Raw genomic sequence first — 17,022 nt, forward strand, 5'->3', positions numbered from 1 at the left:
TTGAAGACTGCTGCCTTAGTAAACGTCAGAGAGCTTATACTACAGAAACTCTGTACATGTAATGAATGCGGAAATAATTTTCTCCAAATTATACATCTAAAAACCAATGTTCACATTAAAAAAGATTTAGGGATGTAATACATGTGAGGAAGTAGTAAAAAAATCAAGTCTGTGGGATACAGTGTCTCACACCTGTAATTCCAGCACTTTGGGAGGCTGAAGCAGGCAGATCACCTGAGGCCAGGAATTTGAGACCAGCCTGGCCAACATGGTGAAACCCTGTCTCTACTAAAAATACAAAAATTAGCTGGGCATGGTGGCAGGTGCCTATAATCCCAGCTACTTGAAAGGCTGAGGCAGGAGAACTGCTTAAACCTGGGAGGCGGAGGTTGCAGTGAGCCGAGATCACACCATTGCACTCCAGCCTGGGCAACAGAGCAAGACTCCAGCTCAAAAACAAATACAAAAACATCAAGTCCAGTGTCTCTGCCTATAATTCTAGCATTTTGGCAGGATGAGGTAGAAAGATCACTTGAGGCCAGAATTTTGAGACCAGCCTAGGCATCATAGCAAAACACCCTTCTCTATAAAAAAGAAAGAAAAACTCATTATAAAAAAAGTAAATAAACATCAGAGTATCACACAAAAAAGTACTAACACTTCAAAGTTTTATGCTAAACAAGAGTATTTAAGATAGGAAACAATCCAAAATCTAAACAATTAGAAAACTTGTTTGTATGTTTTAAAGAATTAAGACATTAATATTTGGATAGATATATTTATATTCAATGAATAGTTATTCTGTATTGACAGTATTTGAGATTTTTGAAAAGTAATGATTATTGATGTAATTAAACTGTCACATCAGTGGATGCAATGCCTACATTTCTAGTGTTTATAAGAAAACATGTTGCTACATGATTTGAGACCAGCCTGGCCAACATGGTGAAACCCTGTCTCTACTAAAAATACAAAAATTAGCTTACCCTACCGTTGCTGCTTCAGAGCTATGAGAGGCCATTCTGTATTAGGGGGGCATCACTAGTATGATGGAAGCTTAGTGGGAAATGTAAAATTCATGAAGAAAATCTTTTTATTTTTGAGACGGAATCTCGCTCTACTGCCCAGGCTGCAGTGTAGTGGCACGGTGTCAGCTCACTGCAACCTCTGCCTCCTGGGTTCAAGCGATTCTCTTGCCTCAGCCCCCCAAGCAGCTGGGATTACAGGTGTGCACCACCACGCCTGGGTAATTTTTGTATTTTTAGTAGAGACGGGGTTTTGCAATGTTGGCCAGGCTAGTCTTGAACTCCTCGAACTCCTGACCGCAGGTGATCTGCCCGCCTCGGCCTCCCAAAATGCTGGGATTACAGGCGTGAGCCACTGCGCCCAGCCTCATGGAGAAAAATTTAAGGAAAGTTGCCCCTTGTTGTTGACTTATAACAGTGATGCAGGCCACCATGAGGCCGGTGTTCAGGGCATCATTTTTCTTTACTAATGTAAGAGAGAAACATTCTGAATGTTTGAAATACATAATTATATGAATTTCTCCTCATTAAAAAAAAAAAACAAACAACCGACCAATTTCCTAAAATACCAATATCTTTTTTTTTTTTTTTTTTTGAGATGGAGTCTCATTCCGTTACCCAGGCTGAAGTGCAGTGGCATGATCTTAGCTCACTGCAACCTCCGCCTTGTGAGTTCAAGTGATTCTCCTGCCTCAGTCTTCTGAGTAGCTGGGACTACAGGCACATGCCACCACACCCGGCTAATTCTTGTATTTTTAGTAGAGATGGGGTTTCACCATATTGGCCAGGCTGGTCTCGAACTCCTGACCTCGTGATCCGCCCACCTCATCCTCCCAAAATGTTGGGATTACAGGCATGAGCCACCGCGCTCGGCCAAAAGTGTTTCTTGTTGGCTGGGTCCAGGTATGAGAGTCATCATCGTGCCTGTGAGCTTGGTCCAAAAATGAATGACCATCCCACCTGTGTCAAGATTCACATGGGAGAGTCGCAATTCCAACTGTCGAGTATGTTTGACTATAAAATTGGGGACCTCACTAGTGAGCTGTGTCCATGTGTAAGAGTAACAAGCCTAACTTTCAGCTGGATGTGCATGAGAGCCACAATGTGTTAACTCTACCACTTGAGAGTTTTATGTGATATGCTTGAGAGTCACAAATCTCTCTGGGACTTTCGTACAAGTATGAGATCCATGACCTTACCTATTTCCTTAAGGCTAGCTATGAGAGTCAGAATGTCTCCTGTTCGCTGGGTCCAGGTATGAGAGTCATCACTGCCTGTGAGCAGGGTCCAGCTAAATCTCACAGTTCCCCCTGTGGGCTTGGCTCAGGCAGAAGAGCTACATCACCTGAAGTCTGGGCCCATGTATCTGTCACAATCTCTCCTATGGTTGAGGCCCAGCAGAAGAGTCACATCACCTAGGCGCGGGGCCCAGGTATATTACAATCCCCTGTTTGGCAGGTCCCAGGCAAGATAGCCACATCACCTAGGTACTGGGCCCAGGTACGTGTCACATTCCCTCCTGTTGCTTGGGCTCATGCTGGAAATTCATATCACCTAGGTTCTGGAATTAGCCATACATCACAATCCCACCTATGGCCTTGGCCCAGGCAGAAGAGTTACATCGCCTAGGTACTGAGACCACGTGTATGCCACAATCTCTGCTATGGGCAGGTCCCAGGTGAGAGAGCCACGTTGTCTAGGTGCTTAACCCTGGTGTATTGTCCAATCTCTTTCGTCGGCTTGGCCCAGGTGAGATATACACCTCCCATAGGTGCCGAGCCCCGGTATGTATCGCAATACTTCCTGTGGGCTGGGCTCAGGCTAAAGACTCACATCATCTAAGTGCTGGGCCCAGGTATATGTCACAATGCCCCTTGTGACTTTGGCCAGGCATGAGAGTCAGAACACATAGGTGCTTGGTTCAACTATATGCCACTATCCTATTTGTGGCCTTGACCTAGGTGAGAGAGTCGCATGACCTGTGGGCTGGGCCCAGGTATATGTCACAATCTCCCCTGTGGATTGGGCCCATGCAGGACAGCCACATCACTGTAATTCCTGAGCCCAGGTATATGTCAGTCCCCGCCTGAGAACTTGACCTTAAAAAAGGCTCAAATCACCTCAGTACTTGGCCCAGTTTTATGTAATCCCACTTGTGGCTTTAGCCTAGGCAGCGGAGTCACACATCTTAGGTGCTGAGCTAAGAAATCTGTCAAAATCTTTTTTGTGTTTTAGGTCCGGGCAAAGTGTAACATCACCTAGGTGCTGGGTCCAGGTACATGCCACAATCTACCCTCTGGGCAGGATCCAGGAAGAAGAGCAACACGACTCAGAAGATGGGTTCAGGTATGTGTCACAATTACCCGGAGGCAGGGTCCAGGCAGGAGAGTCACATTACTTAGGTGCTGGAAGCAGGTGTATGTTACAGTCCTCCATTTGGACAGGGACCGGGAAGGAGAGCTCCATCACCTAGGTGATGGAAACAGGTGTATACCCCAATTTCAAATGTGGGCAGGGATCAAGCAGAAAAGTCACATCCACAGATGTGTCACGATACCTTCTTTGGGTAAAATCCAGGCAAGAGACTCACGTCACTTGGATGGTGAGCCCACCAATGTGTCACAATCTCCCCTGTGGGCAGGGCACAGACAGGAGACACACGTCACCTTGGTTCTGGGCCCACTGATATGTCACAATCCCACCTGTGGGCAGAGACAGGGCAAGAGAGTCACCTAACCTGGATGCTGGGCCAGGAATCAGTCACAATCCTTTTTGTGGGCAAAGCTGAGGCAAAAGAATTATACCACCTTGGTTCTGGGCCCAGAAATACGTTACAATTTCTGCCCAGAAATTCTGTGGGCGGGGCCCAGGAAGAAGTGTCCCATTACCTGGGTGCTTGGCCCAGCAATAAGTTACAAATTTCTCTGAGGGTAGGACCAAGGAAGAAAACGAGGGGCATCACATAGGTGTTGGCCCCTGTAATATGTCACAGTCCCCACTGTTGGCAGAGCCCTGGCAGGAGAGGCATATCACCTGAGTGCTGAGCCCAGCAATATGTTACAACATCTCCTATGGGCAAGACCCAGGCAGGAGATTTACATCAACCATGTGCTAAATCCAGTGATAGATCACCATGCACCCTGAGGACAAGGCCCAGAAAAGAGTCACATTACCTGGGTGTTGGGCCCAGCAATATACCATAATGCCCTGTGTGGGCAGGGCCCAGGCAGCAGAGTTACATCACCTAGGTGCTGGGCTCAGCGATGTGTCACAATCTCCCCTGTAACTACAGCCCAGATAGGAGAGTCATATCATCTAGATACTACGTCCAGCAGTATAGCAAAATCCCCCATTGTGACAGGGCCCACGCAGGAGAGTCACATCACCTGAGACCATGGGTCCAGGTATATCTCACAATCCTATTTAGGAGCCGGACCCAGGGAGGAGAGGCACCTCACTCAGGTGCTGGGCAAAGGTATATGTCACAACCACATCTGTGGAAAGGCCCAGAGAAGAGCTTAACGATCCCACACATGTCCTGGCTTCAGGTATGAGAGTCGATGCCTGTGAGTTTGGTCCAAGTACATGAGTCAAAGTCTCAAGGGTTGACTGGATTTGTGCGTAAGATCCCCAATCCTGGCTGCAGGGGACTGTGTTTCAGTAAAGGAGTCACAGCCTCACCTGTGTTCTAAATCCTGGTCTGAGAGCCATTATCCAACCTGTGGAAAAGATTCACGTAGGAGAGTCACAATTTCAACTTTTGACTGAATCCAGGCGTGAGATTAAGAACTTCGGCCAGGCGCGGTGGCTCAAGCCTGTAATCCCAGCACTTTGGGAGGCTGAGACGGGCGGATCACGAGGTCAGGAGATTGAGACCATCCTGGCTAACACGGTGAAACCCTGTCTCTACTAAAAAGTACAAAAAACTAGCCGGGCGAGGTGGCGAGCGCCTGTAGTCCCAGCTACTCGGGAGGCTGAGGCAGGAGAATGGCGTAAACCCGGGAGGCGGAGCTTGCAGTGAGCTGAGATCCGGCCACTGCACTCCAGCCTGGGTGACAGAGCGAGACTCCGTCTCAAAAAAAAAAAAAAAAAAAAAAAAAAGGAACTTCAACAGTGGGGTGGGTTTATGAAAGAGGGTGACCATCCTTACTGCTGGTTGGGTGTGCATATGAGAGTCACAATAACTGCTGTGTGCTGGGCCACGTTATGAAACTCTGTATAACCCAAGGGCTCTGTACAGTGTGCAAGACAGTTGCTGTGTGCTCTAGAAACTTGTGCTGGTATGGAGCCAGGATCTTACTCATTGCCCTAGGTACAAGAGTCAACATCTCTCCTATTGGCTGGGTTCAGGTATGAAAGTCCGCATTGTCCCTGTGTGCTGTGTCCAGAAATGAGTCGGCATCACACCTGTGGCCAGGCCTATGTATGACAGTCACAATTCCAACTGTGTACTCCTGTGAGATCCAGGACCTCACCAGTGGGCTGTGTCCATGTTTGAGGGTGACAATTCTGGCAGCTGAGTGTGAATATGAGAGTCATAATCTCATCTGAGTGCTGTGTTTTTGTTTTTGTTTTTTGAGACGGAGTCTTGCTCTGTCACCCAGGCTGGAGTGCAGTGGCGCAATCTCGGCTCACTACAACCTCTGCCTCCCGGGTTCAAGTGATTCTCCTGCCTCAGCCTCCTGAGTAGCTGGGATTACAGTCATGCGCCACCACACCTGGCTAATTTTTGTATTTTTAGTAGAGACGGGGTTTCACCATGTTGGCCAGACTGGTCTCGAACTCCTGACCTCAGGTGATCTGCCCGCCTCGGCCTCCCAAAGTGCTGGGATTACAGGCGTGAGCCACCGTGCCCCGCTCCTGTGTTCTGTTATGACACTTTCTGTACCACTCAAGGGCTTTATATGATATGTGTGAGTGTCATAATCCTCTGTTATCTTTGTAAAAGTAGGAGACCCAGGACCTTACCAGTTGCCCTAAACGTATCTATGAGAGTCAAAATCCCTCCTATTGGCTGGGTACAAGAATGAGAGTTATTTTCACAGCTGTGAGTTGAGCCCAGGTATGTCACACTCTCACCTGTGGGAAGGAACAAGGCAAAAGAGTCACATCCCCTAGGTGCTGGGCCCAGTGTTATGTCACAGTTCCTCCTGTAGACAGGGCCCAGGCAGGAGACATGAGTCACCTCACCTAGGTGATGGAACCAGTGATATAATTCCTTCTATGGGCCAGGCCCAGGCAGGAGTGTCATCTCACCTGTATACTGTGCCCAGAAATATGTCACAATCTTTTGTGCATAAGGCCCCCCAAAATAAGTGAAATGACCTAGATTTTAGGCCCGTAGATCTGTCACAAAGCCTTCTGTGGGCAGAGCCTAGGCAGGAAAGTGATATATCACTGGATGCAGCATGTAGGTGATGTCACTCTCCTTCCTGAACTCTGTCCCCAAGGGACATTGTGACACATCACTGGGCACAGCACACAGGTGATGTGACTTTTTTTTGCCTGGGCCCTGATCTCAGGGGGCATTGTGACATATTGCCTTGCCCAGTACCCAGGGCAGGTATTAAGCGGGAGAGGAGAGTAACACCACCTAGATGCTGGGCTCAGGTACATGTCACAATCCCAGCTGTGAGCACATCCAGGGAGAAGAAGAGTAACATCTGGGTGCTGGGCCCAGTGATAGGTCACAATGCAACCTGGCGCCGGGCAAAAGAGAACAGTCACATTACCTAGGTGCTAGGCCCAGTGAGGTGTCACAATCACCAATTGGGCAGGTCCTAGACAGGAGAGGAGAGTCACATCACCTAGGTGCTGAGTCTGGTAATGTGTCACGGTCCCAGAGCAGGGAGGGGGCAGGAGAGGAGGTTCACATAATCTAGAAGATTGGCCCAGAGAGATGTCACAATTTCTCCTTTGGGCAGTGCTAAAGCAAGAGGGTTACATTACTTGGGTGCTGAACCCAGCAATATTTTACAATCCTGAGGGCGGGGCTCAGGCAGAGAGGAGATTCATATCACATGGTTGATGGGCCCAGTGATATGTCACAATGCCCTCTGTAGGCAGTGCACAGGCAGGAGAATCACATTACCTGGGTGCTGGGTCGAGGAATATGTCACAATTTTCTCTGTAGGCAGGGCCCAGACAGGAGAGGCGAGCCACATCACCTAGGTGCTGGGTTCAATGATATGTCAAATTTCCTTGAGGGCAGGGCTCAGGCAGGAGAGTCACATAACCTAGGTGCTTGGACTGAGTATATGTCACAATCCCATTTGTGGGCTTGGCCCAGGCAGGAGAGTCAAATCATTCAGATTCTGGGCAAAAATATCTTTCACAATTACACCCGCAGAAAGGTCCAGGGATGACATTTACGATCCTGCACATGTCCCGGGTTATGTATGAGAGCTGATATCTCCGTGGGTTGGGTCCAAGAATGCAAAGCAGTCTCAGTGCTGGACTGAATCCCTGCATGAGAGCCCCAATTCTACCTGAGATCCAAGAGTCATTATTCCACCTGTGGACCAGATCCATGTGTAAGAGTCACAATTCCAACCTTTGACTCACTCTTGGTGTGACATTCAAAACCTCAACAGTGGTCTGTGTCCATCTGGAAGGGTGACAGTCCTTACAGTCAGCTGGGTGTGCATGGGAGAGTCACAATCTCTTCAGCATGGTTGTCCCTATTGACACTTTTGGTGTCACTTGAGGAATTTACATGATATGTGTGAATGTTGTCATTCTCTTTGACTTTGGTACAAGTAGGAGACCCAGGACCTTATCCATTGTTGTAAGCCAGCCTATGAGAGTCAAAATCTCCTCTCTTGGCTGCGTCCAGGTATACAAGTCATTGTAGCATCTGTATACCTATGTGGGCCCAGGTATATTTAATAATCCCGCCTATGGGCAGAGATGATGCAGGAGAGTCATATCACCTAGGTTCTGGGCCCAGTGATATATTCAGGATAAATGAATTACAATTTTTGAAAGAAATATAGTAAAATAACAGGCCGGATGCGGTGGCTCATGCCTATAATCCCCACACTTTGGGAGGCCGAGGCAGGTGAATCACCTGAGGTCGAGAGTCCAAGACCAGCCTGGCCAACATGGTGAAACCTTGTCTCTACCAAAAATAGAAAATTAGCCAGGCATGGTGGCATGTGCCTGTCGTCCCAGCTACTCAGGAGGCTGAGGCAGGAGAATCACTTGAACCCGGGAGGTGGAGGTTGCAGCGAGCCAAGATTGTGCCATTGCACTCCAGCCTGGGCAACAGAGCGAGACTTCACAGTCTCAAAATAAATAAATAAATAATAAAATACAAATAAATAAATTATTAATAATATCCAGATGAAACAGTTACCTGCATGTTCAAGTTATTTAACTTATATCATTCAAAAACTATAAATTTTTATAAACGATTGAAAAACTATTAAAAATATATCTTTTTAGTTTTAAAATACTGTCATGTGGCCGGGTGCGGTGGCTCACACCTGTAATCCCAGCACTTTGAGAGGCCGAGGTGGGCAGATAACCTGAGGTCGGGAGTTCTAGACCAGCCTGACCAACATGGAGAAACCCCGTCTCTACTAAAAATACACAATTGGTCGGGCATGGTGGTGCATGCCTGTAATCCCAGCTACTCAGGACGCTGAGGCAGGAGAATCATTTGAAGTTGGAAAGTGGAGGTTGCAGTGAGCCAAGATCACACCATTGCACACCATTGCCTGGGCAACAAGAGTGAAACTCTATTTCTAAATAAATAAAATGAAATGAAATAAAATAAAATAAAACAAAATAAAATAAAATAAAATAAAATACTGTCATTACTTCTAGTTGACATAACACAAGAATTCAGATGTTGTTGCTGTAGAAACTAGATGTCATGGTTGACTCCACTTTACTTCCAGTCTTTCTATTTTACACAATCAAAGTAGCACACCAAAGCCAGAAATGCCACACCTTGATTGCAAAAACACCAGTGACCTTCTAGTAAGAATATATGTGTGAGGATATTAACTTGAAATTCTTGGCATCTTTTGTTGAAGTACGGACTTCTATATGACAAATAATAATAATAAAAAAAAGAATTTAATACTGCAATAGAATCAGAAAAGTATTCTAACAATACCTTCTTATCAATTTCTTTTTTTCTTCACCAGAATGGTTGTGAAAGAGTGGTTGCAGTAGTGTGGTCATAAATAACCCATATTGTGTATTTCATCATTTTTGGTATACGACCATAAGGCTTTTATGCTTTAAAAAAAATGTTTTCTTGCCAGGTGGAGTGGCTCACACCTGTAATTCCAGGACTTTGGGAGGAGGCAGACAGATCACCTGAAGTCAGGAGTTTGAGACTAGCCTGGCCAACATGGCAAAATCCCATCTTTACTAAAAATACAAAAATTAACTGAGCATGGTGGCAGATATCTGTAATTCCAGCTACTCAAAAGGCTGGGGAAGGAGATTTGCTTGAACCTGGGAGGCGGAGGTTGCAGTGAGCTGAGTTCATGCCACTGCACTCAAGCCTGGGTGACAGAGTCAGACTCCTGAAAAAAAAAAAAAAAATCTTTTCTTAATTCAGGAATTTAACATGATTTTCACAGCCTCACGTTTTCAAAAATGGTTTATTCTAAAAGAGAAATGTGATTAAACCACATTTTTTCCCCAAAAAGAGTAGAGTAACAAATTATAGTGGACAGTTAATAAATAAAATATAAAGATGTAGCCATTTATTTTAGCTGCACACTTGGGGATAAAACACTTTTTGGGCTATAAACCAAGAGCTTTCAGAGACATTAGCTCATAAAACTTGGGGGGACCTGGTATAAAAACATTCACCTCTATACCCAAAAGAGACATAATTCTGTGTCTTTCACTCCTAATTTCAACTATTAACCCAGAAATGGAGAAATGTAACATGCCATTATGCCACAAAGCATTTTATTATTTTTATTTTAGATTCATGGGGGTACATGGGCAGATTTGTAACTTAAGTACACTGCATGATGTCGAGGTTTGGACACTTAATAATTCCATTGTCCAAGTGGTGTACCTCATACCTGATAAGTTTTTCAATGCTTGTCTTGGCTTTTTTTTTTTTTTTTTTTTTTTTTTTTTTTTTTTAGAATTCCCAGCATTTATTGTTTCCATGTTCACCCAATGTTTAGCACCCACTTATACGTGAGAACATATAGTATCTGAAATACTTATATACCGTGTAATACCAAGAAACCACAGAAAAACATGTTCTTTGCAGCAACATGGATGCAGCAGAAGGCCTTTATTTTTTTTATTTTTTATTTTTTTTAACCTCTGAACTTTTTATTGGTCTCTTGCTCCCCAAAGGGTACCCTGCTTCTGCTGGCTCAGACAGCACTTTGTTGATCTCAGACAGCTCTTTGTCATCTACCCTCCGGCCAGTGGTTTTCTTTTGGATGGTTTGCATGGAGTTGCTGCTGTCCAGGGCATCACCAAGATTGAAGTCCTCGCCATCTTCCAGCAGGCGGCAGTAGGTGGCGATCTCAGCCTCCAGTTTGACTGGTGTTCAGCAGGGTCTCCTACTCCTAGGCCTGGTGCTGTCCCTCTGCCTGGGTTTGTGCCAACTCTGACTACAGGTGCAGCAGGATCCCATCGAGCTGCTCCATCAGCAGGGCGCAGAGGGCTTCCACGTTCCTCAGGCTGTCCTCCAAGCTGGCGGAAGGCCCTTATTCTAAGCAAATTAACAAATAACATGAATCTAAGATTCATGGGTACCTAGTTTAATTCTGTCTTTTCTATGGTGAATAGCACCGCAGTAAACATGTGAGTGCTGGTGTCTTTTTGGTAAAATAATTTCTTATTCTATGGGTATATACGCATTAATGCGATTAATGGGCCAAATAGCAATTCTATTTTAGTTATTTGAGAAATCTTCAAACTGTGTTCTACAGGGGCTGAATTAATTTGCATTTCCACCAACAGTGTATGTAGATTTCCTTTTCTCCACAACCTCAACATGTTTTTATTTTTGTTGCATTAACTTCTAAGGTGTTAGTTATAATTTTTTTTCTCTAGAGCCCTGTGTCTAGAATAGTACTTTCTACATGTTCTTCTAGGGTTTTAATAGCTCGAAGTCTTGCAGTTAAGTCTTTAAACTATATTGTGATATATTGTTTACATTGTGAAAGGTAGGGGTTTTTTTTTCTTCTGCATATGACTAATGAGTTTTCCCAGTATCATTTCTTTTTTTTGTTTTGTTTTTTTTGTTTTCATTTTTTGAGACGGAGTCTCGCTCTGTCGCCCAGGCCGGAGTGCAGTGGCCAGATCTCAGCTCACTGCAAGCTCCGCCTCCCGGGTTCACGCCATTCTCCTGCCTCAGCCTCCCAAGTAGCTGGGACTACAGGCGCCCGCCACCTCACCCGGCTAGTTTTTTGTACTTTTCAGTAGAGACGGGGTTTCACCGTATTAACCAGGATGGTCTCGATCTCCTGACCTCGTGATTCGCCCGTCTCGGCCTCCCAAAGTGCTGGGATTACAGGCTTGAGCCACCGCGCCCGGCCTATATTGTGATATATTGTTTACATTGTGAAAGGTAGGGTTTTTTTTTAATTCTGCATGTGACTAATGAGTTTTCCCAGTATCATTTCTTAGATGGGGGGTTGTTTTCTTTTTATTTCTGTTGACTTTGTCAAAAGTAGGTTGTAGGAGTGTAGCTACAACTACACTCTCTCTTCTGTTCCATATGGTTTGGCTCTGTGCCCCCACCCAAATCTCACCTTGAATTGTAATAATCCCCACATGTCATGGGAGGGTCTGGGTGGGAGGTGATTAAATCGTGGGGGTAGGTTTTCCCATGCCGCTCTCTGAGTAGTGAATAAGTCTCTTAAGATCCGATGGTTTTATAAAAGGGAGTTCTTCTGCACATGCTGGCTCTTGCCTGCTGCCATGTCTTGCTTTCCCTTTGGCTTCCATCATGAATGTGAGGCCTCCCCAGTCACATGGAACTGTGAGTCAATTAAACCTTTCTTTTATAAATTACCCAGTCTCAGGTGTGTCTTTATTAGCAGCATAAAAATGGACCAATACAGTCTATATGTCTATTTTTGTACCAGAACCATGTTATACTGATGACTGTAGCTTGTAGCACAGTTTGAAGTCAGGTAATTCGATGCCTCCAGGTTTTATTTTGTTTGTTTGTTTAATGTTGACTTGGCTATTTTGGCTTTTAAAAAAATTCTCCCGTATAAATTTTAGAATAGTTTTTTTCCCCTAATTCTATAAAAATGGCATTGACAGTTTGATAGGAATAACGATCTGCAGGTTACTTTAAGTGGCATGGACATTTTAATTATATTAAATCGTCAAATTCATGAGCATGAAATGCTTTTCCATTTATTTGTGTTTTGTCTGATTTCTTTTTCTTTTTTTTTTTTGAGACGGAGTCTCGCTCTGTCGCCCAGGCTGGAGTGCAGTGGCGCGATCTCGGCTCACTGCAAGCTCCGCCTCCCGGGTTCACGCCATTCTCCTGCCTCAGCCTCCTGAGTAGCTGGAACTACAGGCGCCCACCATCGCGCCTAGCTAATTTTTTGTATTTTTAGTAGAGACAGGGTTTCACCGTGGTCTCAATCTCCTGTACTTGTGATCCGCCCGCCTCGGCTTCCCAAAGTGCTGGTATTACAGGCGTGAGCCACCGCGCCCGGCTGTCTGATTTCTTTCAGCAGTGTTTTGTTGTTTTCTTTGTAGAGATATTTTACCTCCTTCGTTTAATGTATTCTTAAGTATGTTATTTTTTTGTGTGTGTGGCTATTGTAAATGGAACTCTATTATTTATTTATTTATTTATTTTTACCTCTGAACTTTTTATTGGCCTCCTGCTCCCCAAAGGGTATCCTTCTTCTGCTGGCTTAATGTCTCAGAACTTTGGTGTCGTTGGTCTCAGACACCACTTTGTCATACACTATCTGGTGGGTGGTGGTCTTTTGGATGGTTTGCATGGATTTGCTGCTGTCCAGGGCATCACTGGGATTGAAGTCTTAACCATCTTCCAGCAGGTGGCAGTAAATGGTGATCTCAGCCTCCAGCTTGACCTTGATGTTCAGCAGGGCCTTGTACTCCTGGGCCTGGCACTGCCCCTCTGCCCCAGTCTGTGCCAGTTCTGACTCAAGGTGCAGCACGATCCCATTGATCTGCTCCATCTGCAGGGCGTAGCAGACCTCCACCTCCCTCAGGCTGTTCTCCAAGCTGGCCTTCAGATTTCTCATTGAGTCCAGGTCAATCTCCAAGGACTGGACTGTACATCTAAGATCTGTGAGCAACATCTCAGCAGCTACAACCTTGGCGGACTGCGTGGTGACCACTGTGGTGCTCTCCGCAATCTGCTGAGGCTAGTACTTGTCCAGCTCCTCTCAGTTCTTCCGAGCCAGCTCGTCGTATTAGGCCCAGATGTCTGCCATGATCTTGGCAGGGTCCTGAGCTTTGGCGGCAACTACCTCCATGGTCAACCCAGAGCTATCAACCTGGGCTTACAGTCCTTTTACTTCCTCTTCATGGTTCTTCTTCATAAGGAGCAGCTCCTCCATGAGAGCCTTGATCTCTGTCTCCAACTGCAGCCAAGTGACATAGGTGTCATCAATGACTTTGCAAAGCCCATATGTGTCGCTCTCCACAGACTGGCACGTGACCAGCTCTGTCTCATACTTGACTCTAAAGTCATCAGCAACAAGATGGACATTGTTGATCTGCAGAATGATGTGGGCATTGTCCACAGTATTTGTGAAGATCTGAGCCATCAGGTCCTCGATGGTTCTGAAGTAATGGCTTGTCTCTGACCTGGGGTCCCATCTTCTGCAGGTGCTCCCAGATTTTGCTCTCCACTTTCCGGTTCTCGGTCCTCAGGCTCCTCACTCTGTCCAGGTAGGAGACCAGGCAGTAGTTCAGGCTTTGCATGGTCTTCTCATTCTGGATGCTTCCCATTCCTCTCAGACCCCCAGCCATCCCTGCAGCCAGGCCCCTGGACCCCATGCTGCCTCAGAAGCTGGTGAAGCAGGACATGGAGATCCGGGAACCAGAGCCCCCTGTGCCTGCATAGATGCTGGCTGCGCTGATGACCATCTAGGTGCCTGGACAGAGCCCAGGGATCAGTAGTTGGTGAAGGTGGAGTGAGTGGTGAAGCTCATGATGTCCGGGTAGGAGAGCGAGAGGACAGGACTCAGGCTTTGCCGACAACCAGAACTGTGTTTTTGATTTTGTTCTCAGCTTGAATGTTATTCAGGTACAGAAATTCTACTCATTTGTGTATGGTAATTTTGTATCCTGAGACTTTGCTTAAGTCATTTTTTAGGCTTAGGGGTCTTTTTGTGAATCTCCAGTTTCCCAGGTAGAGAATTATGTAATCTGTGAGGATAATTTGACTTTCTCTTTTATTTAGATCCCTTTTATTTCTTTATCTTGTTTAATTGCTCTAGCTAGTACTTCCAGAACTATGTTGAATACGAGTGTTTAGAGTGGATATTCTTGTCTTATTTTTATTCGTATGGAGAGTTCATCCAGCTGATTCCGTTCAGTATGATTTCAGCTGAAGATTTGTCACAGATGGCTTTACTATTTTGAGATGTTTCTTTAATGCCTAGTTTGTTGAGAATATTTTTATAAATATTGGATTTTTTGAATGCTTTTTCTGCATCTATTGTGATAATCATGTTTGCTTTTAATCATCTTTATTTGATGAATCACATTTATTGACTTGCATATGATGAAACATTCTTGCATTCATGAACTAAAGCTCCCATGATTGTGACAAAATTTTTTGATTTGATTATGAACTCAGCTTGCTAATACTTTATGGAGAATTTTTGTTTTAATGATCACCCGAAATATTGGCCTACAGTTGCTGTTGTTGTGTCTTCACTAGATTTTGGTATCAAGATGGTATTGGTTTTATATAAAGAGTTAGGAAGAAATCCCACCTTGATTTTTTGGAGTACATTCAGAGGATTAGTACTGGCTTGTCTTTGTGTATGTGGTAGAATTTGGTTGTGAATTCTTCTGATCTAGGGCTATTCATGGTTGGTGGGTTTTCTATTACCAATGTATATATTTCTGTTACTATTCTATAATGTATAATTTCTAATGCTAAATGTATAATTTCATTATACATTCTATTAATTTTTGCTGTGTTCAAGATTTTTGCTTCTTTCTGGTTCAATCTTGAGAGGTTGTGTGTATCCAGGAGTTTATCTATTTTCTCTAAATTTTTTAGTTTCCCTGTGTGGAGATGTTCATAGTAGTCTCTGAGGATGTTTTGTATTTATGTGGAGTTAGTTGTGATTTCACAACTCTAACATTTAAATAGATGCAGAATAAAAGTTTGACACATTCCCTAATGATAAATCTCTGAAAAAATTAAGTATAGGACAAATGCACCTCAAGTCAATAAATGCCACATATAACAAAAAAGTGCACAGTAAATAGCATACTAAACAGGGAAATGTTGTAAGCTTTTACTCTGAAAGCTAGAACAAGACAAGGATGACCACTTTCTTCAGTCTTACTAAATATAGTACGAAATGTCCAAGACAGAGAAATTAGAGAATAAAATCAAAGTCATCCAGATTAGGAAAAAAAGTTAAATTATTATTATTTGCAGAAGACATAATCTTAAGTATAGAAAAGCACAAGACTTTACTAAGAAACTAACAAACAAATTCATTAAATTTACAGAATACAAAATCCACATGCAAAAGTCAGTAGCATTTTTGTAAACAATTAACTATCTCAAAATAAAATTGAAAAACAATCCTATCTACAATAACTGTAGTAACTATACTTTGAGATAAATGTAACCAAAAAGTTGAAACACCTTACATTATAATCTCAAGAATATTAAAGTAATACATAATACACAAATGAAAAATATTATGAATTGGCATTAATATTGTTAAATATCTGCATTATACAAAATGATTTACAAATATAATGCAACCTCTATCAAAATATCAGTGACAAACTTCATAGGAATTTAAAAATATACATCTAAAATTTATATGGTACCACAGAAGACCCTGAATAGCAAAAGCAATCAAACAAAACAAAAAAGGCCAAAGGTATTACCCTACCTGGATTCGAAATATGCTACAAACCTATAGTAACCAAAACAGTAGGGTACTTCAATAAAAAAGGACACATAGGCTAATGGAGCAGAAGACAGAAATGAGAAATATATTCATATACTTATAGCTGATTATATTAATAGTTGACAGTCTTTTAGGGAAATGACAGTATCTTCAATAAATGGTGTTAAGAAAACTTTATAGCCACATGCAGAGCAATAAAATTAGACCCTCATCTCACACCATATAAAAAAATCAACTTAAAATAAATTAGGTATTTAAATGTAAGGCTTGAAATTCTGAAACTAGTACAAAAAATATACAGTGAAAGCCCCATAACATTGGTATGGGCAGTAACTTTCTAAAATTTAACCTCAGAATCCCAGGGAACCAAAGAAAAAATAGAGGAGTCAGATTACTTCAAATTAAAAAGTTGCTGCACAGAATCTGATACAATCAACAGGATGAGACAACTAAAAAATGGGAGGAAACATGTGCAAATTATACACGTGACAGGGGTTTAATATCAAAATATATAAGAAGCTCAATTATAGAACAAAAAACAAATAATACTAAAAATGAGTTAAAGGCTTAAATATTTTTCAAAAAAGACATAGGCAAGAGATATAAAAAATGCTCAATATCAATTATTACCAGGAAAAGCCAAAAAAATAAATAAAATTTAAAAAACTATGATTATCAACTCACTTCTGTTAGAATGACTTATTAAAAAGAAGAAAATATTAGTAAAGGTGTGAAGAAAAAGGAATGCTTGCACATTGTTGGTTTGAATGTAAATGAGAACAACCATTATAAAAAACAAAATAGGCCGGGCACAGTGGCTCACGCCTGTAATCCCAGCACTTTGGGAGGCCGAGGCAGGTGGGTCACCTGAGGTCTGGAGTTCGAGACCA

General features: G+C 43.5%; 1 pseudogene; it reads right to left on the reverse strand.

Moving 5' to 3' along the window:
- Positions 1–11,325: 11,325 nt before the first annotated feature.
- On the reverse strand, positions 11,326–15,063 carry LOC126943314 (keratin, type I cytoskeletal 18-like; annotated as a pseudogene).
- Positions 15,064–17,022: the final 1,959 nt, after the last annotated feature.

This window comes from Macaca thibetana, chromosome 19 (assembly GCF_024542745.1).
Source record: "Macaca thibetana thibetana isolate TM-01 chromosome 19, ASM2454274v1, whole genome shotgun sequence".
Lineage (NCBI taxonomy): Eukaryota > Metazoa > Chordata > Mammalia > Primates > Cercopithecidae > Macaca > Macaca thibetana.